General features: G+C 43.4%; 1 protein-coding gene across 2 annotated transcripts in view; it reads left to right on the top strand.

The window, feature by feature from the left end:
* LOC126088518 (sentrin-specific protease 1-like) overlaps positions 1–26,572 on the top strand; it is a 195,952-nt gene that overhangs the window by 82,224 nt on the left and 87,156 nt on the right. The window lies entirely within an intron of this gene.

The raw sequence follows: 26,572 nt of genomic DNA, 5'->3' as shown, positions 1-26,572 counted from the left end.
CGCGTGTGTGTGTGTGTGTGTGTGTGTGTGTGTGTGTGTGTGTGTGTGTGTGTTTTGACACTATACCGGATCTCTGAAGTACTTGGTTGTACATGGTTTTCAGAAATTTATATTACAAACTTCTAGGACCTGTTGAGGGGAGAAGTACATAATACTTTGAACGGGAATCCATGCCCAGAAAAATGCAGTTTCCATTCTGTAACAGTTTCAGTTGAGATGTGTAATGCGTCCAAGTTTACTGAGGGAAGAAGAAAAGTCTCAAGAGTTGATTGTCCTGGTATGCAATAGGATAGACAAGATGACGTGCTATGCCAGACGACCACCTCATGTCACTTAATGTCTGCATTGCTGCGAGACCTATTCAGTGCCTATGCATCTCTGATACAGTAAACATGTTTTCAGAATACACAGGCATGCCCCTTGTATTTGGCAAAGCTCGAGGTAATGGAAGAGCTGCTAGTCGTCTGCATGATAAACATACAAACGTTTTGCTCAAATTATGCACAAATTATGAAAGTTTTTTTTTTTTTTTTTTTTTTTTTTTTTTTTTGGGAACAGTTGCCTTCACTGTGAGGAGGCAGGACTGCCATGCTCCAGCACAACGCCACATGCTCAGATTTGAAGATGATGTACTGCATCACACATTGAAGAGAATGTATCAACGAGTACTCAAACAATTGCGCGTGCAACGGGTGTTAGTCACAGTATCATCTGGGATGTTCTGTGTGAGCAACAGTTACATCCATACCACTTGTAAAGGTTACACACTATGGGTCCAGCCAAATTTCCACAACTTTGACACACCACTGTTTCCACATAAAGGTCTGTTCAAAAATGAGTGTAAGTTCAGTAGGGTGTTTTGAATTCGTGAAACAGCTATGTCCGGCCAGACTAAAACTCTCATGCCATGCATCTTCAGTGATTTGAGACCAGTTTGGTATTAACGTGTGGACTGGTATTCTGGATGGTCATGTGGTGGGGCCATACCTCCTTCCACTCCATTTAACTGGTCCTGCATACCTGATCTTTGTACAAGATGTATTGGGCCCATTATTGGAAGCTGTGCCTCTGAATGTCCATCAAGAAATGTGGTTTCAGCTAGGTGGTGCACTACCTCACTTCACATGTGCGGTTCAGAGACATGTCAACAGATGATATGGTGAAAGGTGGATAGTTTGATGTGATCCAGTCACATGGTTGCTGCAGTCACCAGATTTAACTCCTTTGGGCTACTTCTTGTGACGTCGTGTACAAAATGTAGAGACAGAGGAAGATATACTGGCACAAGTACTGGCTGCTGCACTATATATTGAAGAGACGCCAGGTAGGGTGGAGTATGTGTACGAGAACATGCTTCGTAGGTACACTGTGTGTAATGATGTTGGTGAACACCACATCTGTTGTAATACATCAGTACTGTTCTGTATGAACAGTGTGGTGGCTCCTTTTTTGTTTTGGGATAATGTAAACACGGAATGTTTAAGTGTTAGTACAAACAAGTGGATGTTTCGTTGTATTTCCTTTCAAATTGTTACCTAATAATTATACTGTGTCATGCATAATTCAGTTCCTCAGGCAGAAGTGGATGAGTTAAACATCTGAACTGAACCCGATGTAGAATGGAAACAGTATGTTTCTGTACACAGGTCCCTATTCACGATATTATGTACTCACTCCCCTGTACAAGTCATACATGTTCATAATGGGTATTTCTGAATGCCCAGTAGATTTAGTAGTACATATGAGCACTTGGGTATTCTATGATTTGATGGATACTTTTTTGCACCAGTTTTTGTTAATTGCTTTGCAACTGTGATGCATTTATTTATCCTTGCATAGTTGCAAAACTTAATTTAGTTCAATGGTTTTAACCCCTGTTGTAAAAGATATTTGATACTCTTTAACATTAGTTATTAAATAAGGTTTTTAATGTCAAGTAATCTACTCAGTCATGTGTGTTTTTATTTGAGAGATATTGTTGCACACCATTTTGAATGTGAAGCTACAAAGTGAGGGAAGTAATTGCTATGCACACTATGCAGGGTGATTGAGTGATGATGTTATAAACTTACAGGGATGATGAAAAAGGGTAAATAATTCAGTTTGAGGTAAGGAGCCCTGGTCAGGAAACTACAGAGTCCAAAGTTATAAGCAAAAATTGTTCTGGTACCACCCCTGACAGTTGAATATATGTACGGGCACTGTTGTTGCTAAGATTGTAACATTGTAACAGAGGCAATTCCAACGAGCACTTGGTAGGTATAGAGGTTGGCATAATAATTCAGCTAATCCATTGCAGATGGTGTACTGCATACTGACATGAGCACTTCTCGTGTACGATGTTTGTAATGCAGTAGACTGCAGTCTTTGTTTACAAGTTCAAGTGCTGACATTGATCAGTTCTAACCAAATGGAGTTGTACTGGTGATGAAACTTGCAGACATGATTTTTAAGAATGGGCAAGCAAATGGAAGCATCAGAGAAGTCTAAGAAGTCTAAAGGTTGTATAGGAACTAATATCTGCATAGAAGACATCCGCTCGTACAGTATTTCTGAGATTGTTCCAACGATTAAGTGAAATCAGGCAATTGGTACTGCAGTACAATGACCGAGGAGTATGGTGAACTATGCGGACTCCTGACATAGAGAGTACAGTGCTTGCTCCAGTGGATGAGGTGCCTGCAATGAGAATGTGATCAGTTGCACATGAAATGAATGTATCACTGAGTGCTGTGTGGCAAGTACTACAGCAAATGTAGCTAGACCCGTACTGTTCACAGAAAGGGCATGCTTTGATTCCTGCTGACTTTGGATCTCATGACGTGTTCAGCCAATGGTTTTTGCAGTGCCGTACAATCAATCCTCAGTTTCCTGCGTACATACTTTTCTCAGGTGAAGCCTGTTTCAGCAGGAGAGAATGCTAAATAGTCGCAGTAACCATGTTTGGGCCATTGAGAATCACCACGCTACAGTTGTGACAAGCTATCAACACTTATTATCAGTCAATGTGTGGGCAGGCATAGACAGTGATTACATATTAGGCCTGTTTCTTCTCCTTCCCCACTTAAATGCACCATTGCACACAGTGTTTATCAGAGATGTACCACCCAGGTGGAACATATTCCACTTGTTATTCATCTACGGGTGTGGTTCCAGCATGCTGGAGCCCCACCTCTTTGGACTGAGGGTTCATGAACACCTGGATCAGACATTCCCTGAGAAGTGGATAGGAAGGTAGAACCTGATTTCATGGTGAGCATGTTCACATAATCTCACCAACTTTATTTCTTCTTGTGGCTCAGTGTAAAAAGTCTTATGCTCAAGACCCCTGTCAAGACAGCAAGAATTCTTGCCAGGAGATCCTCTGCAATCTACAACATCCTTTGAAACAACACTGGGAATATTAGAATGGGTATGACAGAACTGTGTGTGTCAAGGTCATGCCTGCATTGGCACGGGGGACACCATTTTGAACCACTGTAAATGTAGCAGGCTCTCATAATCAAATAAAAGTATTGGTCTGGGCTTTGAATCAACTAATGTTTTTTGGAGGACAACATTTCGGTTTTCAACATTACCTTTACTTGAAAAATCTGCATTAATATTTACGCATGGTAACCGTACATGTATGAAACATTTATTGTTAACCTGCTCAAATACAACAAAAGTTAGTAAGATGATAGAATTTAATGCTGTTTCCTCCTGTGTTTCGCAAAATTGTCAAATTTGAATCAGAGCAATAGACTATTGTAGTGGCTAGTTCACAGTTCCTCACATCTCTTGCACTGATGCCTCACAAGTCAATGTCAAGTGGTTGTATGATAGTGTACAAAGCACTTCGGTGTATTGGGAAATCTCGAGCCATTTGCAATGCAGGTATCATTTGCCAAGCCCTGCCCTTCCGAATTCTTCAAAATAAATATGCCTGCATCTATGCTCAGCAGTTTAATCTCTAATTGTAAGATGATCAGTATAAATGTAAGACTACCCCTAGATACTCTACTAAAAAAGCGAGATTGATCTTGGCATCAATAGTTTAATCTCCGCATATAATATGACCCTATATTTTTTGAATGACGAATTTGGTAAAAAAACCTTATCTTATAATTGGTTAAATATGATATACCAGTATCTACAAATGGCTCTGAGCACTATGGGACTTAACATCTGAGGTCATCAGTCCCCTAGAACTTAGAACTACTTAAACCTAACTAACCTAAGGACAGCACACACATCCATGCCCGAGGCAGGATTCGAACCTGCGACCGTAGCGGTCGCGCAGTTCGAGACTGAAGCGCCCATAACCGCTCAGCCACATCGGCCGGCACCAGTATCTACAGACAGATGTTATCAGGAAGCCATTTTGTTTCTCATTCCAGTGCTGTTGAAATACTGACATTTAGTTCGTTTTTGTTCGTGGAGGAGGAGGAGGAGAGAGGGGTGCAGCAACAACTGTGTATGTATATATGTATGTAGGTGACGAATGAATGCAGGAACCGAACATTCCCTTGTGTAAGTGCATCCCCTGTATCAAGTTACAGTAGTCTTTCTGAGAGTGTATATGTGGGTATAGATAGGTAAGGAGGCTCTATTGTCATTCTGGGAAAGAATTTGTCTGTAATTGGGGAGGGAGGGACAGGTTTGATGATCTACATTTGGGTGCAGAAGGCAACAGGAAATCACTACATTCAAAATCTTGAGAGATATTTCTATAAATCTGAATAGCACAACCATGCTCAACATAAAATTATCTGGAGTTTCCATTCCCCTAATCCGATCTTTGGGGAAAGGGGGGGGGGGGGTTAGTGGAAATATCCTTTGAATTATGCTGTGAATGATATTCAGTTTGATAGATTGGAAAGATCAAAATGTACTGCAATAAATTTCGAATTACAACTTGAGTTGTATGCAGTTTATATATGGCCAGAAAACTTGTAAATATGGAGCCAGATAGATGACATCAGTTGTGTGCATCAGACCTGGCCCAGACTGGCATTTTCATCACATGCTTATGCTCTGGGAGTGTGGCCAAGTCCATCCAACACTCCAGCTTCCCCACCAATATGCTACCCCGAGATGATGTGTGAGTGAGAAAGCTATATGCTAAAGACTGCGTGTATGGGAAACACTGGGATGTGTGTTAACTACACAGTGGGGCTACTTATAAGTGTCAAATATTGAAGTGTACTTTTATAAAAAGAATATAATCACTAGTGTTTTTTTTTTTACTTTCTAGCCTTCTACCAAAGCAATACCTTTATTATGTGATTAAATAAGAACATTAGATAATGTTTTAAGATTTACTTATGGGCATTTAACATCTAAGTTCTCAGGTTTTGAAATTGATACACTTTTGATTGTACAGTATGTAATATACTTGTAGTTTTGTGACGCAGCCAAATGCATGGAGTTATGCAGATTAAAATCTGTCAAACTCAAATGTTGGTGGGACGTTGTTGATATCATAATAGGAAAAATAAAATTTGCGTACTCATGTGGAGCCAGACATTGAATAACTTTAGCAGCTCATCTGTCCAGTTAGGGGTATTGCTCTTGGGATAACATTTTATAAAAGTCTTGCTTATTCCTGGATAGGGCAAACAGGTCCTTGAGTCAGGTACTACACTGTAGGTCTTATCAGCTCAAGTTGGAAGTAATAAGGCACATTGTCAGACAAAATCAGTCTTCAGTAATGCAAAGTCCTGGAATCCCTTTGAGAACTCATGATCAAATGTTTCAGTTACTGATACACAGTCAATCATGTGTGGCCCCCTTCTGCCTGCCCCGAATTCAGGGAAATTCTCTCAGTCATGAACTTTAAGCTAATTTTTCCAGAGGGTTAATCTTTTTAAAGTATCTGTCTTCTTCACTACAACTGTTACTGAATGATTCTCCCCTTGCATTAGAGGCTTAGTGAATTGGAGTAATTGTGATGTCAGCTATAAAAGCGAGCTAAGCAATCCAACTGGAATCAAAGAGACACTTGCCCTCTTTTCCACTTGTCTCTAGGTATTTTGTGATCTCTTCCTGCAAATTAAGAAACCTCTTCAGGACTTGTCCACAACTTAACCACCTAATTTTAGAGAGGTGTAGAAAATTGGAATATTCAGCTTTGACATGAAGTAAGAATTCCTAAATGTATGATGTTTCCATCTGTGTTACTGAATATTTCACTGTGTGGGCAACAATTTCCATTATAGTGTTTACTTTAACTGACTTGGCTCATAGCACCTCCTGGTGTGTCAGGCAGAGGGCTGCAGTTGTTAACAAGGCCCTAACGGGCTCCAGTTTCTCCCTTAACAAGTGTTCCACTCTGTGACGAGAATGTGCAACTTGCTTGAACTTCAACAGTTCTACTGGACACAAAACCTCCACTACATGTGCTAGACATTTCTTAATGTACTCTCCATGCCTAGCACTGTATAAGCTATTTTGTAGCTGACTTGTTTCAAGAACATTCTGGACAATTCAGCCGAATGATTTGGCCACCCACATCACCCGATGTGAATCCTATCACACATTTCTGGGCTGTGGCTGTTGTTGTAAAGTCGTTCCTGTGGTTTTTTTTTCCGCAAAGCAGTTCCCATTTGACATTCAGTGATGTTGCTTCACTACTTTCTCTTAAAGGCACCATAGTGTTCCTAAAGCAGAACATACGTGTTGTTGTTGTTGTTGTTGTTGTTGTGGTCCTCAGTCCTGAGACTGGTTTGATGCAGCTCTCCATGCTACTCTATCCTGTGCAAGCTTCTTCATCTCCCAGTAACTACTGCAACCTATATCCTTCTGAATCTGCTTAGTGTATTCATCTCTTGGTCTCCCTCTACGATTTTTACCCTCCACGCTGCCCACCAATACTAAATTGGTGATCCCTTGATGCCTCAGAACATGTCCTACCAACCGATCCCTTATTCTGGTCAAGTTGTGCCACAAACTCTTCTCCCCAATCCTATTCAATACCTCCTCATTAGTTATGTGATCTACCCATCTAATCTTCAGCATTCTTCTGTAGCACCACATTTCGAAAGCTTCTATTCTCTTCTTGTCCAAACTAGTTATCGTCCATGTTTCACTTCCATAGACGGCTACACTCCATACAAATACTTTCAGAAACGACTTCCTGACACTTAAATCTATACTCGATGTTAACAAATTTCTCTTCTTCAGAAACGCTTTCCTTGCCATTGCCAGTCTACATTTAATATCCTCTCTACTTCGACCATCATCAGTTATTGTGGTCCCCAAATAGCAAAACTCCTTTACTACTTTGTTGTTGTTGTTGTGGTCTTCAGTCCTGAGACTGGTTTGATGCAGCTCTCCATGCTAATATATCCTGTGCAAGCTTCATCATCTCCCAGTACCTACTGCAACCTACGTCCTTCTGAATCTGCTTAGTGTATTCATCTCTTGGTCTCCCTCTACGATTTTTACCCTCCACGCTGCCCTCCAGTACTAAATTGGAAATCCCTTGATGCCTCAGAACATGTCCTACCAACCTTACTACTTTAAGTGTCTCATTTCCTAATCTAATTCCCTCAGCATCACCTGACTTAATTAGACTACATTCCATGATCCTCGTTTTGCTTTTGTTGATGTTCATCTGATATCCTCCTTTCAAGACACTATCCATTCTGTTCAACTCTTCTTCCAAGTCCTTTGCTGTCTCTGACAGAATTATAATGTCATCGGCGAACCTCAAGGTTTTTATTTCTTCTCCATGTATTTTAATACCTACACCGAATTTTTCTTTTGTTTCCTTCACTGCTTGCTCAATATACAGATTGAATAACATCGGCGAGAGGCTACAACCCTGTCTCACTCCCTTCCCAACCACTGCTTCCCTTTCATGTCCCTTGACTCTTATAACTGCCATCTGGTTTCTGTACAAATTGTAAATAGCCTTTCGCTCCCTGTATTTTACCCCTGCCACCTTCAGAATTTGAAAGAGAGTATTCCAGTCAACATTGTCAAAAGCTTTCTCTAAGTCTACAAATGCTAGGTTTGCCTTTCCTTAATCTAGCTTCTAGGATAAGTCGTAGAGTCAATATTGCCTCACGTGTTCCAATATTTCTACGGAATCCAAACTGATCTTCCTCGAGGTCAGCTTCTACTAGCTTTTCCATACGTCTGTAAAGAATTCGCGTTAGTATTTTGCAGCCCTGACTTATTAAACTGATAGTTCGGTAATTTTCACATCTGTCAACACCTGCTTTCTTTGGGATTGGAATTATTATATTCTTCTTGAAGTCTGAGGGTATTTCGCCTGTCGCATACATCTTGCTCACCAGATGGTAGAGTTTTGTCAGGACTGGTCTCCCGAGGCCGTCAGTAGTTCCAATGGAATGTTGTCTACTGCTGGGGCCTTGTTTCGATTCAGGTCTTTCAGTGCTCTGTCAAACTCTTCACGCAATATCATGTCTCCCATTTCATCTTCATCTACATCCTCTTCCATTTCCACAATATTGCCCTCAAGTACATCGCCCTTGTATAGACCCTCTATATACTCCTTCCATCTTTCTGCTTTCTCTTCTTTGCTTAGAACTGGGTTTCCATCTGAGCTCTTGATATTCATACAAGTGGTTCTCTTTTCTCCAAAGGTCTCTTTAATTTTCCTGTAGGCAGTATCTATCTTTCCCTGGTGAGACAAGCCTCTACATCTTTACATTTGTCCTCTAGCCATCCCTGGTTAGCCATTTTGCACTTCCTGTCAATCTCATTTTTCAGACGTTTGTATTCCTTTTTGCCTGCTTCATTTACTGCATTTTTATATTTCCTCCTCTCATCAATTAAGTTCAATATTTCTTCTGTTACCCAAGGATTTCTATTAGCCCTCGTCTTTTTACCTACTTTATCCTCTGCTGCCTTCACTACTTCATCCCTCAAAGCTACCCATTCTTCTTCTACTGTATTTCTTTCCCCCATTCCTGTGAATTTTTCCCTTACGGTCTCCCTGAAACTCTGTACAACCTCTGGTTTAGTCAGTTTATCCAGGTCCCATCTCCTTAAATTCCCACCTTTTTGCAGTTTCTTCAGTTTTAATCTACAGGTCATAACCAATAGATTGTGGTCAGAGTCCACATCTGCCCCTGCAAATGTCTTACAATTTAAAACCTGGTTCCTAAATCTCTGACTTACCATTATATAGTCTATCTGAAACCTGTCAGTATCTCCTGGCTTCTTCCATGTATACAGCCTTCTTTTATGATTCTTGAACCAAGTGTTATCTATGATTAAGTTGTGCTCTGTGCAAAATTCTACCAGGCGGCTTCCTCTTTCATTTCTTAGCCCCAATCCATATTCACCTACTACGTTTCCTTCTCTCCCTTTTCCTACTAACGAATTCCAGTCACCCATGACTATTAAATTTTTGTCTCCCTTCACTATCTGAATAATTTCTTTTATTTCATCATACATTTCTTCAATTTCTTCGTCATCTGCAGAGGTAGTAGGCATATAAACTTGTACTACTGTAGTAGGTGTGGGCTTCGTGTCTATCTTGGCCACAATAATGCGTTCACTATGCTGTTTGTAGTAGCTTACCAGCATTCCTATTTTCCTATTCATTATTAAACCTACTCCTGCATTACCCCTATTTGACTTTGTGTTTATAACCCTGTAGTCACCTGACCATAAGTTTTGTTCCTCCTGCCACCGAACTTTACTAATTCCAATTATATCTAACTTTAACCTATCCATTTCTCTTTTTAAATTTTCTAACCTACCTGCCCGATTAAGGGATCTGACATTCCACGCTCCGATTCGTAGAACACCAGTTTTCTTTCTCCTGATAACGATGTCCTCCTGAGTAGTCCCCGCCCGGAGATCCGAACGGGGGACTATTTTACCTCCGGAATATTTTACCCAAGAGGACGCCATCATCATTTAACCATACAGTAAAGCTGCATGCCTTCGGGAAAAATTACAGCCGTATTTCCCCTTGCTTTCAGCCATTCGCAGTACCAGCACAGCAAGGCCGTTTTGGTTAGTGTTACAAGGCCAGATCAGTCAATCATCCAGACTGTTGCCCCTGCAACTACTGAAAAGGTTGCTGCCCCTCTTCAGGAACCACACATTTGTCTGGCCTCTCAACAGATACCCCTCCGTTGTGGTTGCACCTACGGTATGGCTATCTGTATCGCTGAGGCACGCAAGCCTCCCCACCAACGGCAAGGTCCATTGTTCATGGTTCATTACTTACATGTAATATAACATAACTGGTATTTCTTGCAAATTGCTTGGTGTGTGACTAGGTGACTGTCCTGCTGTAACAAGTAGCTGCAGTTTTCCTTTTCCTCCTCATCCCTGAGCACCTTTCACTGTTATGTTTAGAATTCTAGGCTGTAGCACAGGTGGAGTACTAGCACCTGCACAATGCTGTTGGGCCAGACCTGGAGTATATGCTGTTTTTATGGAAGCTGAGGGAGGGAGTGTGTGAGTGAGTGTGGGTTTTATGAAAGGAAAGTTAAATTTGCACATGCCTCACTTACTGGATGATATATTGTATATAGCAAGGTTTTACAGGGCAACAGTAGTAGATGTTCAAAATGTAATGGTATCTCAGTGGTCTTTCATACGATACATCCCAATTGGTAACAAAAGAATTGTTCTCACCTCGACTTTTTGTTGTCAGGTTACAGCATTTTTACATGGGTTTGTTATTGCAGGTGGCTGTGCAGTAATTTTAATTATCAGGGTGTAAGAAGGTTTGAAAATGTGGAAAGGATGCTTGCAAAATCTGTACAAAGAACAGGATGAAACAAGTACACACAACCCAATAAAGGGAGACAAAATAAATACCATCATTACAGAGGAAATAGAAAGAGTAGATCTTTAGATGTTGGATGTAGAGAAAGCTGTTTGAGAAATTAAAATGGCGAAGCTCCTGGAGTAGATGACAACACAGTGGAAATGATCAAAACCACAGTGCCCATCAGGATTCAGTAGCTGGCGGTATTGAACAATGAAGGGGATTATAGACATATGAAGAAATTTCTGATGATTGTACAGAGGCAGTTATAGCATGTGTTTTTAAGAAGGGTAACAAGGCTCTTGGTGAGAACTACAAAGTAATAACATTATGTACCATGTACATGGAGAGTTATGAAAAGATAATTTTACAATAAATCAGGAACAAGATCGGACCACATCTAAGAGAAAAGCAGCAATGATTTTGACCTAGAGATCAACTATAGATACCATATTTACAACGAGGAAGGTAATAGAAAAGAAATGGGAGTTTGTGAAAGACATTGTAGTGGCATAAGAAAGGCTTATAACATTATTAGAAGGGAAGAGAGATGGCAAGGTCTGAATAGACTGGATATGTCAAAAGGAATGCAACTTACAGTCAGAAAGATTTGTAACAAATGCCCGAATTGTGCTATAATCGGTGGCAAATAATGAGAGTGGTTTAGAAAAGGTAGAGGGGTTCGACAAGGAAGTGTAGTTTAGCCAGTGCTCTCCAGTATATTTATGGACAATATAATGAGGAAAGTGAGCCAAGGGTCAGCAGCAGATGATATAAATCATAGCATATCCAGATAATGGGGTGATTTGGAAAGAAATAGAGCAGTAATTTTAAGAACAACGAAATAGCTAAATAAATGTCGTGTGACTAGGGCCTCCTGTCAGGCAGACAGTTCACCAGGTTCAAGTCTTTTGATTTGACGCCATTTCGGTGACTTGTGCGTCGATGGGGATCAAATGACGATGATTAGAACAACACAACACCCAGTCCCTGAGCAGAGAAAATCACCGACCCAGCCGAGAATCGAACCCTCAAACCCGGGCCCGTAGGATTGACATTCTGTCGCGCTGACCACTCAGCTACCTGGGGCAGACAATGAAGTAGCTGACAGAGAGGAAGTGAAGAAAAAAGCATCGAAATAAGCTTAACAAGAAAGTAAGGTAACAAAAATGAGCAGAAAAAATGTATGATGTACCATATTTTATGGACTATACAACAGACTTTTGTCTTTGAAAAATTGCCACCAAAATTCAGGTGCATTTTATACTTGAAATTAAGGAAAAAAAAGTCAAGTGTTTGATTTAAAATTTCCATTAAAAATGGCCATATATTCAGTGTCACGGGAAACCTCTCTCTATTTGGCAACATTGGATTCAACTGGTAAGAGCAGTGCACCAATGTGACGAATGTGGGTTGCGGGGATTCTCAAGCTTGCTAACACTGCCTCCCCCCCTCCCCCCCCACCATCACAAACCCAGAACGCTATCTAGCCTGTGATGAATCATTGCAGTCTGTGCATCATTGCAGTCTATGGTGCCAGTGAACTTGAATTGAAAGCGATTTGTATTATCAGTAATAGTACAATATTTTTGTTGGTAGCTAGTTTTGAATCAAAAAAATTACAGGTATTCATATGACATGGGCTATAAATTGAAAGTAATAGCATATGCAGAACAACATGGAAACAGAGCAGCTGAATTGCATTTCAGCATTTCAGCCCTCCACCAACAGAAAAAAACCATTGGCGATTGGGGGGCTAGTAAAGAAGAACTGGAATAAAAAAGATAGGAAGACTAAATGTGCAAATACAGGATTGAAAGCAAAATGGCTCAGTTGGTAGAGCACTTGCCCGCGAAAGGCAAAGGTCCCGAGTTCGAGTCTCGGTCGGGCACACAGTTTTAATCTGCCAGGAAGTTTCAAAATGGCAAAAGCTAGATGATGATGATTTTCAGAGATTTTGAAGGTCAGTTCAGTTTTATGAACTAAGACTGGTTTTTTGTCTGGTTTTATGACTTAATACACTACTGGCCATTAAAATTGCTACACCACGAAGATGACGTGCTACAGACACGAAATTTAACTGACAGGAAGAAGATGCTGTCATATGCAAATGATCAGCTTTTCAGAGCATTCACACAAGGTTGGCGCCAATGGCGACACCTACAACATGCTGACATGAGGAAAGTTTCCAACCGATTTCTCATACACAAACAGCAGTTGACCGGTGTTGTCTGGTGAAACGTTGTTGTGATGCCTCGTGTAAGGCGGAGAAATGCGTACCATCATGTTTTCGACTTTGATAAAGGTCGGATTGTAGCCTATCGCGATTGCTGTTTATTGTATTGCGACATTACTGCTCACGTTGGTAGAGATCCAATGACTGTTAGCAGAATGTGGAATCGGTGGGTTCAGGAGGGTAATACGGAACGCCGTGCTGGATCCCAACGGCTTTGTATCTCTAGCTGTCGAGATGACAGGCATCTTATCCACATGGCTGTAACGGATCGTGCAGCCACGTCTCGATCCCTGAGTCAACAGATGGGGACGTTTGCAAGACAACAACCATCTGCATCAATAGCATGGACTATCAGCTCGGAGACCATGGCTGCGGTTACACTTGACACTGCATGACAGACAGGAGCGCCTGTGATGATGTACTTAACGACGAACCTGGGTGCACGAATGGCAAAACATCATTTTTTCGGATGAATCCAGGTTCTGTTTACAGCATCATGATGTTCGCATCCGTGTTTGGTGACATCACGGTGAACGCATATTGGAAGCGTGTATTCGTCATCGCCATACTGGCGTATCACCCTGCGTGATGGTATGGGGTGCCATTGGTTACACGTTTCGGTCACCTCGTGTTCGCATTGACACACTTTGAACAGTGGACGTCACATTTCAGATGTGTTACGACCCGTGGCTCTACCTTCATTCGATCCCTGTGAAACCCTACATTTCAGCAGGATAATGCTCGACCCCATGTTGCAGGTCCTGTACGGGCCTTCCTGGATACAGAAAATGTTAGACTGCTGCCCTGGCCAACACATTCTCTAGATCTCTCACCAATTGAAAACGTCTGGTCAATGGTGGCCGAGCAACTGGCTCGTCTCAATATGCCAGTCACTACTCTTGATGATCTCTGTGGTATCGTGTTGAAGCTGCATGGGCAGCTGTACCTGTACACGCCATCCAAGCTCTGTTTGACTCAATGCCCAGGCATATCAAGGCCGTTATTACGGCCAGAGATGGTTGTTCTGGGTACTGATTTCTCAGGATCTATGCACCCAAATTGCGTGAAAATGTAATCACATGTCAGTTCTAGTATAATATACTTGTCCAATGAATACCCATTTATCATCTGCATTTCTTCTTGGTGTAGCAATTTTAATGGCCAGTAGTGTAGTAAAAATTGTAAAAATGTTATTTTTTATAGAAATTGCTTAAAACTTAAGGTGAATCTTATAGTCCATGGTGTCTTAGTAAAATGCGGTACATTAAAATGGAAAAATTAATAAAGAAGTGGATGCTTTCAAATATGTAGGAAGAAAACTAAAAAGCTCAAAATTTTGTGTACAGAAGCAGGAATGTTTCATGAAGTAGAACAAAGAGTAAGCTCTGAAAGAGAATTGAAGGCCTGTATAAATAGAACTAAGTTCTCGATATGATTAGCAAGATGATTACATTGAAATCAGCTATTGACTGAAAATGGTATGTGCAGTTGCTGTAGGTGGATGAGAGAAAAATGTGGCAATTTCTTAGCATAGCAGAGGTTTGAGATTTATCTTAGAATAGAACTAGCCTTCTCCCCACTGCGTCACCCATGTATATGTTTGATGCATATATTCCCCCGTCTCCTCCTCCAGCTCCCCTTGGTCCATTTCCTCTTCCCTGAATGTGCACATCTCCTTCCCTTCTCTCTCTCCATCTTCTTTTCTTTCCCCTCTCTTTGTCTACCTACTCCTCCTGCCGCCACCCCCCGTATCGCCTCTCGTGGCGTGGCAGTGCCCCCTCAGTGTACACCCTACTACCCCCCCCCCCCCCCCCCCCTTGCTCCTGTCCCCTTTCTACACTATGTGATCAAAAGTATCCAGACACCTGCCTGAAAATGACTTAAAAGTTGTGGCGCTCTTCATCGATAATGCTGGAATTCAATGTGGTGTAGGCCCACGGTTGGCCTTGGATGACAGATTCTACTCCTGCTGGCATACATTCAGTCGGGTGCTAGAAGGTTTCTTGGGGAATGGATACCCATTCTTCATGGAGTGCTGCACTGAGGATGTCGGTCGATGAGGCCTCGGCATGGATTTGGTGTTCCAAAACATCCCAAAGGTGTTCTGTAGGGTTCAGGTCAGGACTCTGTACAGGCCAGTCCATTACAGGGTTGTTATTGTCGTGTAACCACTCCGCCACAGGCCGTGAATTATGAACAGGTGCTTGATTGTGTTGAAAGATGCAATCCCCTCCCTAAATTGCTCTTCAACAGTGGGAAGCAAGAAGGTGCTTAAAACATTAATGTAGGTCTGGGCTGTGATAGTACCACGCAAAACAACAAGTGGTACAAGTTCACTCCATGGAAAACACGACCGCACCATAACACCACTACCCCCTAATTTTACTGTGGGCACTACACATGCTGACAGATGACATTCACTGGGCATTCGCCATACCCACACCCTGTCATTGGATCGCCACATTGTGTACCGTGATTGATCACTCCACACAGCATTTTTCCACTTAACTGTCATAGTACTTGCAGTGGATCCTGATACCGTTTAGAATTCTTGTGTGAGGGTCTGGATCAATGTCTGCTTATTACACATTATAACCCTCTTCAGCTGTCGGTGGTCTCTGTCAGTCAACAGACGAGGTCTGCCTGTACGCTTTTGAGCTGTACGTGTCCCTTCGTGTTTCCACTTCACTATCACATCGGGAGCAGTGGACCTAGGGATGTTTAGGGGTGAGGAGATCCCGCGTACAGATGTATGAAACAGACACCCAATCACCTGACCATGTTCGAAGTCTGTGAGTTCCGTGGAGCATCCCTTTCTGCTCTCTCTCAATTTCTAATGACTACTGAGGTCGCTGATATAGGGTACTTTGCAGTAGGTGGCAGCACAATGTTCCTAATATGAAAAACGTATGTTTTGGGGGTGTTTGGATACTTCTGATCATATAGTGTATCAATGTATCCCCTCTTCTATCCATCTCTACCATCCCCTAGCCATGCCCATTGGCATGTGTACCTCTCGTAAAACAGGTTGATAAAGCAGGCCGATATTACTGCATCATGCATGTTGTTCAGGGCAGTCAACACATCAGGGGCTAGAAAATCATGTTTGCCGTTGCAAATCGGCGGACGGTTGTGGTATAAGGCTTCCGCCCGCCGTGGAGAGGACCCCATGTTGGCGTATGCGACGAGGTGGGGAGCCTAACAACAGGCGAGGCTGTGCCACCCGCACCCTGCCATTCGGCCCGAGGGGAGTTAGGAAACGCCTGAAAACCTGCTTCAGGGTGCACGCCAACAAGCGGAATATGCGCCCTTAGAGAGACAGGAGGGGCCGAAGGGTCGACCTCCATCGGGCCGGGGAACCCGACGGGCGAAGACGACATATGGTTCGGAGCAGGCAAGATTTCCATGGCGGAGGACAACTGGTCACGGGAAGCGATCGGCGGCGTGTGACCCAGCTAGGCGCCCGGCGGTTGCAGCGACGCATCCACTGCGGGCGTCTCCGGCAGGAGAACAGGCGGCGGCGGCGGCGGTGGCGGCGTGTCGCCATGGAGCAAAATGGAAGGCAGCATCGGTAACACCTGGAGCTGAGGCGAGCCAGTAGATGGGTCCCCAGGGCGCTGACCGGACGGCACCGTTGCTGAAAGCAGGCGGGGAGCGGCAGATCCCGTGCGACGACAGAGGCGCAGCTGATGGAGATGCCGACGCACCTCACCAGAGGCCCCCAAAACCAGATACATCGCGCGGCCGAGGCAGCGAAGAATGCACCCTTCGAGCCAACGCCGTGAACCTCGATAGTTGCAGTAATAGACAACGTCGCCTGGAGCAAAAGCAGGTGGCTGCCGCTGCACAGGAACCTGATGCGGCGGATGTAGCAAAGACATCAAGGTTTGATGAGGGCGACCGTGAAGCAACTCAGCCGGCGAGCGACCATCGCGGGGCTGCGAGTGATACGAGGACAAAAAGAGCAATAATACGTCCTCCCGAGAATGCGACTGTTTCAACTTCAACTTGAAAGTCCTGACCAAACGCTCAGCGGCACCGTTTGACTGTGGCGAAAACGGCGCGGACGTCAGATGTTGAATACCATTGGCCTTGCAGAATGACTGAAATTCTGCGGACATGAATTGTGGGCCATTGTCGGAAACAATAGTCTGTGGAAGACCTTCAATGCAAAAGATAGCGGATAACGCTTGGATGGTGGCAGATGACATCGTGGAAGACATCCGGACAACAAAAGTAAAATTACTGAAAGAATCTACCACAACCAACCATCGAGCATTCCAGAATGGACCGGCAAAATCGATGTGTAAGCATTGCCAAGGGGAAGTGGCTTTAGGTCATGCAAAGAATGTCCGCGGTGGTGCTGAGTGTTGTTCGGCACACACCATGCAAGAAGAGCACATATTCGTAATCGCTGCATCGATTCTGAACCAAGTACAGTGCTGACGAGCAAGTTGTTTCGTTCTCACTATACCCCAATGTCCTTGGTGGAGAAGCCGTAAGACAGAGGACTGTAACGAACGTGGGACCACGACCCTGGATTGATCATTATCAGAACGCAACAGCAAAACAGCACGTCGTACAAAAAGTCTCTCTTTGTGAGCAAAAAATCGGCGAACCAACGGATCCCCGATCCGTGACTTTGACAAGGGCCATTGATTAGCAACGAAACGCAGAACGGTAGCAAGGACGGGGTCGGCAGCTGTGGCTGTAGCTACACGACGAAAATCAATCGGAAACGATTCGACCACGTCATCGGTTTCCGAATCAATGAACATGCAAGCAAGTTCGGAGGAATCGAATGCTCTATCCTCAGCAACAGGCAAACGGGACAACGCATCGGCGTTTCCGTGCTTAGCAGCGGACCGATACAAGATATCGTAGCGGTACTGCGAGAGGAAAATAGACCAGCGAATGAATTTCTGCGCTGTACGTGGAGGTACAGGCTTGGTCGGATGAAATAGCGATGTCAAAGGTTTGTGGTCTGTGATGATGGTAAAGTGACGACCATACAAGAAATCATGAAACTTTGTAACACCAAATATGAGAGCCACTGCTTCTTTCTCGATCTGTGAATAATTTCGTTGCGCAGACGAGAGCAATTTGGACGCAAAGGCAATAGGGCGATCGTGCGAACCATCTTTGTGCGCAAGCATAGCACCGATCCCGAAATCCAATGCATCCACCATCAACAAAAGAGGCTTCCGGGGATCGAATGGCATAAGGCAAGTATTGGAAAGCAACGCCGATTTCAACTGGCGAAAGGCGTAAGCGATGAAGCGGAGCTGAAATGGAAGAGGCACGGCGCACATAGCGATGATAATAATTAATTTTTCCCAGCACACCCTGTAGCTGCTTCAAATTCTGTGGCGAAGGCAAGTCTTGTATGGCACGGAAGTGCTCGGGACTGGGATGTATGCCTTGGGCATTGAGTACATGTCCCAAATATGGTAAATCACGAGCAAAAAACACACATTTGTCCTTCCGCAAGCGAAGACCATTTTGTCGCAAGACCTGAAATAATGTTCTGAGATTGGCTAAATGTTCTTCCGTCTTTCCGGAGATCACAATATCGTCCAGATAGTTTGCTGCAGTAGGGACTGACGCACAAACAGTTTGTAGATATTGCTGAAACAATGCAGGGGCGGATGCACACCCGAATCGAGGTCGTTTGAATCGATACAAACCAAGATGCGTGTTAACCACCAAAAGACACTGGGATTCTTCGTCCACCGCTATTTGCAAGTACGCATCTGCTAGGTCCAACTTCGAAAAATATTTACCCGGGCACAGTTTGTCAAAAAGATCTTCCGGGCGGGGTAAAGGAAAAGTTGCAGTCACTAGTTGTGGATTCACTGTTGCCTTGAAGTCCACACAAAGTCTCAATTTTCCGGAAGGTTTTTGCAAAATTACTAAGGGTGATGCCCAGAGAGAAGCCTGCACACATTCAATTACACCTTGGGATTCCAAATCGTGTAATGTTCTTGCGACCTCATCACGCAATGCGTGGTGAACATTGCGCGCTCTGAAAAATTTCGGTTGCGCGTTTACTTTCAGTTCCAAATGTGCGTTATAGTTCTTAGCGCAACCGAGGCCCGGTGCAAAAATGTCTGCAAATTCGTCACATAGACGAGAAACACTGGCAAGTCTTATATGGCACGGAAGCGCTCGGGACTGGGATGTATGCCTTGGGCATTGAGTACATGTCCCAGATATGGCAAATCACTGATAGGACCTGATTTACTATAGACAAGTTAAACAACTGAAATAAATCGAAACCAATCAAGTTCACTGCAGAAGAAGAACGAAGGACGTAAAATGACACAAGATTTGTTTGTCCCTTGTATGTTGCAAGAAGGCTGCACTGTCCTAACACAGGGATCGCTTGTCGTGAATAACTACTTAACTTAACATTTGCGGCATGCAACGGAGGTGTGCCCAGCTGTTTGTACGAGTCTTGATTGATCAGTGAAACTGCAGCTCCGGTATCGAGCTGGAACGGTATCACTTTGCCGTTAATGTCCAAGTCCACAAAAAGTTTATTGTCCTGCTGACGACAAGAGCGACTGTCTCGTGCAACGTGAACTGACACTGGTACAGAATCACTTGCGACTTGACGGGAATTCCTGCGATGTCGACGCACACTTTTTGTGGGACGAACACAGTCACTGTGAGAGAGAGTAACACTGGGCGGAGTGGCATGAACTATATGAATTTCCATGGGCGAAGCGTCGTGAGCCTGAGTAGCCTTGGTTCGATTCCGATTCCGGCGCGAAGCAAAGGGCCTGGAATGGTTTTGAGCTTCCGTTCGGAGCTTTTTCTGGCAAACACTTTGAACATGGCCTTTTTTGTTACAGAAAAAGCAAATAGCGTGGCGTGACGGGCAATTCTCATGCGAATGTCTAGTAGCACACCGCGGGCATGATTTCATTGCATTTGCATGCCGGCGCAGGACACGTGGCTGAGAGCCAGGCGGCTTTGGCGTGCCGGGCGCGAGGACTGTTTACAGTTCCGTGCAGCTCGCACAGCGGGCCGGTTAACCTGACACACCGGTGGCGAAGTTTCAAATGATTCCTGAGCAAAGTCAAGTGTGTCCTGCCGATCCAATATGTCCATCGCTTGTTGAAGGGAGGGATTGACTAGTTTCAAAATCTGTTCCCTTATACGAACATCAGAAATGTTCTGTGCAATTGCATCGCGTACCATTGTATCTGAATAAGGGAGTCCACATTGACACTCAAAAGCACAATCCCTAGTAAGGCCTTGCAAGGTTGCAACCCACTCCCGATTAGTCTGACCTGTCGTATGTTTCGTACGAAAGAAGGTATAACGTTTGGCAACTACATTGACTGATTCTTTGAAATATGCATCTAATGCAGACAAAATTTCTTCGTAGGACAGAGTTGCTACGTCGCGTCGGGGAAACAATTTGACTATCACACAGTACGTTTGGACGCCGACAGACGAAAGGAGATAAGGCTGCCGCTCATTACCTTGAATTCTGTAGGCGGCGAGATGGAATCCAAATTGGCGTGACCACTCCGTCCAGCATCAAAAGGACGAAAAGTTGGTGCAACTGCGTGTTGTGGCTGCGGTAGCGGTGGAGCGGCGGCTGCCGCATCGTTTTGCATTGCACGTTGACCCTGGACGAGCTGTCCAAGGGCACCCAGTAAGGCCTGCGTCGGCTGGTTCTGTAAGCGATAAAATTCGGACAGTACATCTGGAGATTGTGGCGAAGCCATTACACAAGTAAATCAGAGCAGTATAGTTACGAACGCGAATTGGGCTCGTCGCCAACTGATGTGGATTGGCTAGACAGCCAATCCACTATGACAGGAAGCAGAAAGGCACGCGTTTAAGCTCACGCAGGCTGGCATGAGGTCTGGAACGGTTAAGGAAGTTAGACTTCAGCAAAAAAGGTCGTAGCTCTTGGAATACTTAACTTTAATCCATAATTGGTGAACATCGCTCTTGACGGTACATGTTTTACAGCATCAATAGTAACTGGTAATGGCGCCTTGCTAGGTCGTAGCAAATGACGTAGCTGAAGGCTATGCTAACTATCGTCTCGGCAAATGAGAGCGTAATTTGTCAGTGGACCATCGCTAGCAAAGTCGGCTGTACAACTGGGCGAGTGCTAGGAAGTGTCTCTAGACCTGCCGTGTGGCGGCGCTCAGTCTGCAGTCACTGATAGTGGCGACACGCGGGTCCGACGTATACTAACGGACTGCGGCCGATTTAAAGCCTACCACCTAGCAAGTGTGGTGTCTGGTGGTGACACCACAAACAGACTGGCATAGGAGGGTGCCATGTGGGTGCCCATGCTGTGCCATAGATGTGTTTGTATGCCGTTCCTTCAAAGGAGTAGTAGATGTGTATTAGGTAAAATTAGTAAGGTGTATGAGGAATTGGGTGGTGGGTTTGGATGTTGGGTGAGATAGTGTTCAGTAGTAGGAAGGCTAAGGTTGGTGTGTACAGAAGTGGCATCAACAGTGATGAGTAAGGATCCAGGAGGTAAAGGAGAGTGGGTGAAGGACGTGGTTGGTATTTTTTGCATGGGAGGTTAGATTTCGGGTAATTGGTACAAGGTGTTGGTCAGTGAGGGCCAAAATTCTTTCAGTTGGAGCACAACACAATGGGAAAAGAAGAAGAGGAGGAGAGTGGGTTAGGGGTAGAAGCATGAGATAGGTAGGTTGCCAGAATGTGGCCATATAGTTTCCTTCATCCCAGGTCTACAGACTGAAGAGGGAGCAGGGGATTCACCACTCCATCTAGCCCACCACATCACAAGAAGATCTACATGGTGTTTTAACGAAGTTATACTGACCTTCTGCGTTTTGCCTTACGAATCAGTGGCAACAGAGTGGGCAGCCATGCCAGGGCGTGTTTATTACCCAAAAAGTGCATGAACACTAGTGGAATACAAATGTTGTTGTTGTTGTTGTGGTCTTCAGTCCTGAGACTGGTTTGATGCAGCTCTCCATGCTACTCTATCCTGTGCAAGCTTCTTCATCTCCCAGTACCTACTGCAACCTACATCCTTCTGAATCTGCTTAGTGTATTCATCTCTTGGTCTCCCCCTACGATTTTTACCCTCCACGCTGCCCACCAATACTAAATTGGTGATCCCTTGATGCCTCAGAACATGTCCTACCAACCGATCCCTTCTTCTGGTCAAGTTGTGCCACAAACTTCTCTTCTCCCCAATCCTATTCAATACTTCCTCATTAGTTATGTGATCTACCCATCTAATCTTCAGCATTCTTCTGTAGCACCACATTTCGAAAGCTTCTTGTCCAAACTATTTATCGTCCATGTTTCACTTCCATACATGGCTACACTCCATACAAATACTTTCAGAAATGACTTCCTGACACTTAAATCTATACTCGATGTTAACAAATTTCTCTTCTTCAGAAACGCTTTCCTTGCCATTGCCAGTCTACATTTTATATCCTCTCTACTTGGAACATCATCAGTTATTTTGCTCCCCAAATAGCAAAACTCCTTTACTACTTTTAGTGTCTCATTTCCTAATCTAATACCCTCAACATCACCCGACTTAATTCGACTACATTCCATTATCCTCGTTTTGCTTTTGTTGATGTTCATCTTATATCCTCCCTTCAAGACACCATCCATTCCGTTCAACTGCTCTTCCAAGTCCTTTGCTGTCTCTGACAGAATTACAATGTCATCGGCGAACCTCAAAGTTTTTATTTCTTCTCCATGGATTTTAATACCTACACCGAATTTTTCTTTTGTTTCCTTTACTGCTTGCTCAATATACAGATTGAATAACATCGGGGAGAGGCTACAACCCTGTCTCACTCCATTCCCAACCACTGCTTCCCTTTCATGTCCCTTGACTCTTATAACTGCCATCTGGTTTCTGTACAAATTGTAAATAGCCTTTCGCTCCCTGTATTTTACCCCTGCCACCTTTAGAATTTGAAAGAGAGTATTCCAGTCAACATTGTCAAAAGCTTTCTCTAAGTCTACAAATGCTAGAAACGTAGGTTTGCCTTTCCTTAATCTTTCTTCTAAGATAAGTCGTAAGGTCAGTATTGCCTCACGTGTTCCAGTATTTCTACGGAATCCAAACTGATCTTCCCCGAGGTCGGCTTATAGTAGTTTTTCCATTCGTCTGTAAAGAATTCATGTTAGTATTTTGCAGCTGTGGCTTATTAAACTGATTGTTCGGTAATTTTCACATCTGTCAACACCTGCTTTCTTTGGGATTGGAATTATTATATTCTTCTTGAAGTCTGAGGGTATTTCGCCTGTTTCATACATCTTGCTCACCAGATGGTAGAGTTTTGTCAGGACTGGTTCTCCCAAGGCTGTCAGTAGTTCCAATGGAATGTTGTCTACTCCGGGGGCCTTGTTTCGACTCAGGTCTTTCAGTGCTCTGTCAAACTCTTCACGCAGTATCGTATCTCCCATTTCATCATCAGCTACATCCTCTTCCATTTCCATAACATTGTCCTCAAGTACATCGCCCTTGTATAGACCCTCTATATACTCTTTCCACCTTTCTGCTTTCCCTTCTTTGCTTAGAACTGGGTTTCCATCTGAGCTCTTGATGTTCATGCAAGTGATTCTCTTATCTCCAAAGGTCTCTTTAATTTTCCTGTAGGCAGTATCTATCTTACCCCTAGTGAGATAAGCCTCTACATCCTTACATTTGTCCTCTAGCCATCCCTGCTTAGCCATTTTGCACTTCCAGTCGATCTCATTTTTGAGACGTTTGTATTCCTTTTTGCCTGCTTCATTAACTGCATTTTTATATTTTCTCCTTTCATCAAGTAAATTCAATATTTCTTCTGTTACCCAAGGATTTCTACTAGCCCTGATCTTTTTACCTACTTGATCCTCTGCTGCCTTCACTACTTCATCCCTCAAAGCTACCCATTCTTCTTCTACTGTATTTCTTTCCCCCATTCCTGTCAATTGTTCCCCTTTCCCCCATTCCTGTCAATTGTTCCCTTATGCTCTCCCTGAAACTCTGTACAGCCTCTGGTTCTTTCACTTTATCCAGGTCCCATCTCCTTAAATTCCCACCTTTTTGCAGTTTCTTCAGTTTTAATCTACAGGTCATAACCAATAGATTGTGGTCAGAGTCCACATCTGCCCCTGGAAATGTCTTACAATTTAAAACCTGGTTCCTAAATCTCTGTCTTACCATTATATAATCTATCTGATACCTTTTAGTACCTCCAGGGTGCTTCCATGTATACAACCTTCTATCATGATTCTTAAACCAAGTGTTAGCTATAATTAAGTTGTGCTGTGTGCAAAATTCTACCAGGCGGCTTCCTCTTTCATTTCTTAGCCCCAATCCATATTCACCTACTACGTTTCCTTCTCTCTCTTTTCCTACACTCGAATTCCAGTCACCCATGACTATTAAATTTTCGTCTCCCTTCACTATCTGAATAATTTCTTTTATATCATCATACATTTCTTCAATTTCTTCGTCATCTGCAGAGGTAGTTGGCATATAAACTTGTACTACTGTAGTAGGCGTGGGCTTCGTGTCTATCTTGGCCACGATAATGCGTTCACTATGCTGTTTGTAGTAGCTTACCCGCATTTCTATTTTCCTATTGATTATTAAACCTACTCCTGCATTACCCCTATTTGACTTTGTGTTTATAACCCTGTAGTCACCTGACCAGAAGTCTTGTTCCTCCTGCCACCGAACTTCACTAATTCCCACTATATCTAACTTTAACCTATCCATTTCCCTTTCTAAATTTTTTAACCTACCTGCCCGATTAAGGGATCTGACATTCCACGCTCCGATCCGTAGGATGGCAGTTTTCTTTCTTCTGATAACGACATCCTCTTGAGTAGTCCCCGCCCGGAGATCCGAATGGGGGACTATTTTACCTCCGGAATATTTTATCCAAGAGGACGCCATCATCATTTAATCATACAGTAAAGCTGCATGCCCTCGGGAAAAATTACGACCGTATTTTCCCCTTGCTTTCAGCCGTTCGCAGTACCAGCACAGCAATGCCGTTTTGGTTATTGTTACAAGGCCAGATCAGTCAGTCATCCAGACTGTTGCCCTTGCAACTACTGAAAAAGCTGCTGCCCCTCTTCAGGAACCACACGTTTGTCTGGCTTCTCAACAGATACCCTCCGTTGTGGTTGTACCTACGGTACGGCCATCTGTATCGCTGAGGCACGCAAGCCTCCCCACCAACGGCAAGGTCCATGGTTCATGGGGGGGGAATACAAATATGAGTTACTAATAATACTAATGCAAGGATCATATATGGACAGAATCAGATAAATCTCTGCTCACTGTTCAGCATTGCCAGAGGGAAAATGGACTCTTAGCCGTGCTGTACGGTAGGTGTAGTGTTCTTCTGGGTAGGCTACCTTCCTCGCCATGAGTGCTGCTTGCTTTTATGGGTTACAGACCGACTATACTTTCCTGCCCAGTTCTCTTATGTGAGTAGACAAAATTACTTATGGAGATAATGTTTACATGGTGGGTTTATTTTCATTTACCAACCCAGTATCTACCATTATTCCTTTTTTGGGGTGCAAATATTATTTCTATATAAGCAGTGAAACTTATAGTTTTGATGGTTGTACCTAAAATTTTGACTGATTGCAATATGGCCTGATAATTCTAAAGAATTTCTTTTTAATTGGTGTATTTTGGGAAAGGACTTAATTTGTCCATTTTCTGTCTTCACACTTGGCTGCACTGTATGCCTGCTGGCAGCTTCCATACTACAATGAATTGTGATTTAGTTCTCTCGTGTGTTTGTTATGAACATGTGGATGTCCATGTAAGGCAGTATATTTCAGATATACTGAAGCAAGTGCAATATCAGTTTATTTTGTGGGTCCCAATAATGGGACAGTGGCATGTTACATTATCACCCCTTGTTGATGTGCTGTGTTACAGTATACATATCTTATACACACAAAAATTACTATTTACGTTGTTGAGATCTTTCTTGACATTATGTGAGATTTTCTCCAGGGTTAGGTAGTAGAGTAAAATATTCCCTTCCACATTTTACGGGTCCAATAGGATAAAAATGTGTCAAATAGCCTTAACAGTGAAGATATTCTAGCAGAACTGTAGAACTATGAAGTGGGTGAAGATGAAGCTGATGACTTAGAATTGGTGATTATTTCACCCAGTGCAGATGAAATAACAGAAAGAGACATCGAAGAAAATGCATTGAGCAATGGCTGTTTTGTACAAGATGTAGCAGGCGCTTAAGAAGTTGCAACCAGCAGGGCTGAAGCTAATGTTACTGATTTACCTCCAGAAGCTGTGCAAAGAAAACCATTAGGACATGGAGTGGAAAGTGGTGCATTATCTGCAATAAACACAGTTGTAAGTGATATTACACCATCATATATAAAACTAATGAATCATGTAATAGCAATGAAGATTCTGTTGTAGAATGTCTTATCAAAGACAGTGCCCTGGTGTGAAAGGAAATTTTTCTGAGGAACTGTTGAGTGCTATTATAGAACAAAGCAAATTCTATACTTGCCAAAAGAACAATATAAATTTTCTTCTCGCCGAAGAACAACTAAAATCCTTTCTCATT

The sequence above is a fragment of the Schistocerca cancellata genome, chromosome 6 (assembly GCF_023864275.1).
Source record: "Schistocerca cancellata isolate TAMUIC-IGC-003103 chromosome 6, iqSchCanc2.1, whole genome shotgun sequence".
NCBI classification, from domain to species: Eukaryota; Metazoa; Arthropoda; class Insecta; order Orthoptera; family Acrididae; genus Schistocerca; species Schistocerca cancellata.
This window is presented reverse-complemented; position numbering and strand designations above follow the sequence as displayed.